A 2,547-nucleotide genomic window follows, 5' to 3' on the forward strand; every position below is an offset into this window, starting at 1 on the left:
TGGGGCATATAAAGTTTGCAAGTCCAATGGGCCTCTCTTTCCAGTGATGGCCGACTAGGCCATCTTTCGATACATATGCAGCTAGAGACAAGAGTATCCAGAATACTTAACCAAGTAAGCGAACACTGGGGCTTAGTGAGATGAACACAAATGAGACACCATAATGACAATTGTGAAAATCAGACTATGATTTGTAGATTAAATTATTGTATCCAGGTTAGTTTTCCTTGTTAAAAAAGATACATTGGTTTTCTCCAAAGACTTATCTTGTGGAGTGAGCAACTTTAGAGATATTATTTATATAAGAAAAATCCTGTATATGTTTTACCACAATAAGACCTATTAATTAAAAATATTATAATGCTGTTTGCTGACTTTAATATATGCAATTTGATTATACAAAAGTATTAATAATTATTTCTAAGTAATAATTAAAATAGCTGTATAATAAATATTGATCATTAAGGGTGTAACCAACTGCTTCCCAGTTGGATCTAAGGTTCACTCCACAGAGGGAAACGTGCTCAGTATTGTAAATCTGGCCAACAATCCATGGAGCAATATGTCACATTGAATTTAAGCCCTAAACTCTACCCCTATTTTTTCAAATAAAGTCAAGTTCAATCTCAATAAGAATCAGTAAGCACACATGGACATATCACAGTATGAGGCAAATGTGATCAAAAATCATTTCTAGCATTCACTTTGTATCTGTAGTTCCTGTCTGGAATTTCCAGAGTCTCTGAGTCCCCACCCCTGCCACAAATGAATAAAGAAGCTGCTCACTAAAATGGCATACCGCTTACAGATTCAATTTCCTTCCCAGAAGAAAGCAGTCCTTGAATGCAGCTGTGTGAGTGACAGGAGTTCTTCTTTCTGAGCATGACAGTTAATCCTGAAACAACTAGCTTCAGTCAACCTAGTGAGTAATGAACTTAAGCAGGTCAGCACAGGACCACATGATTTACATTCATTAAAACTAATTAAAACCACAGGCAGGAATTAAAAGCTGGAGACTTATAATCAACAATTATTGGACCGTACTATAAAGTACTTTAACAACTTTTTAAAAGTTTCCTTCCTAAACAGTTAACACTTTCTAGCTCAGACACTGGACCATAACCTAGTATTAGAGTTTGAATTCTCTCAGGGAAGAATTATTATCCTAAAATAGGGTCTCTATCAATCACGGCATTTCTCTCTCATGAAAGCAAACTAATCAGAAATGGACTTTCCCTGACGTTCTCCTCAAACATTTCTTACATACCTTCTCTCTCCCGAGTACAGGTCTGTGCATCTGATCTGAGAACTGTTACTTGGAAATTCACGTAGGAGAGCATGCCTTCCACACCAGAGTCATTTGCCTGCACAGTTAGATCCACCTTTGAGCTGATGCTTCAAAGGAACACCCTCATTTAATCTCTAGCACAGCGTCCCAATCAGTCCTCACGTGGAGTTCTTTGACTTGATAAAAATTAGCCCAGACAGAACATTTTATCCTAAAACAAAAGGATATACCTTCTTCTCAGCACCTCATGGGTCCTTCTCCAAAACTGAGCATATAATTGGTCACAAAACAGGCCTCAACACATACAAAAATATTGAAATTGTCCCATGCATCCTATCAGACCACCATGGTCTAAGGCTGATCTTCAATAACAACATAAATAATGGAAAGCCAACATTCACGTGGAAACTGAATAACACTCTTCTCAATGATAACTTGGTCAAGGAAGGAATAAAGAAAGAAATTAAAGACGTTTTAGAGTTTAGTGAAAATGAAGCCCCAATATACCCAAACCTATGGGAAACAATGAAAGCATTTCTAAGAGGGAAACTCATAGCTCTGAGTGCCTCCAAGAAGAAACTGGAGAAAGCACACACTAGCAGCTTGAAAACACATCTAAAAGCTCTAGAAAAAAAGGAAGAAAATTCACACAAGAGGAGTAGACAGCAGGAAATAATCAAACTCAAGGGTGAAATCAACCAAGTGGAAACAAGAAGAACTNTTCAAAGAATTAACCAAACGAGGAGTTGTTTCTTTGAGAAAATCAACAAGATACACTCACTAGAGGGCACAGGGACAACATCCTAATTAACAAAATCAGAAATGAAAAGGGAGACACAACAACAGATCCTGAAAAAATCCAAAACACCATCAGATCCTTCTACAAAAGGCTATACTCAACAAAACTTGAGAACCTGGATGAAATGGACAAATTTCTAGACAGATACCAGGTACCAAAGTTAAATCAGGATCAAGTTAACGATTTAAACAGTCCCATATCCCCTAAAAAAATAGAAGCAGTCATTAATCGTCTCCCAGCCAGAAAAAGCCTAGGACCAGATGGGTTTAGTGCTGAGTTCTGCCAGAACTTCAAAGAAGATCTAATCCCAGTTCTGCACAAACAATACCACAAAACAGAAGTAGAGGGAACTCTACACAACTCATTCTATGAACCCACAATTACTCTGATACCTAAACCACAGAAAGATCCAACAAAGATAGAGAACTTCAGACCAATTTCCCTTATGAATATAGATGCA

This window comes from Mus caroli, chromosome 5 (assembly GCF_900094665.2).
Source record: "Mus caroli chromosome 5, CAROLI_EIJ_v1.1, whole genome shotgun sequence".
NCBI lineage: Eukaryota > Metazoa > Chordata > Mammalia > Rodentia > Muridae > Mus > Mus caroli.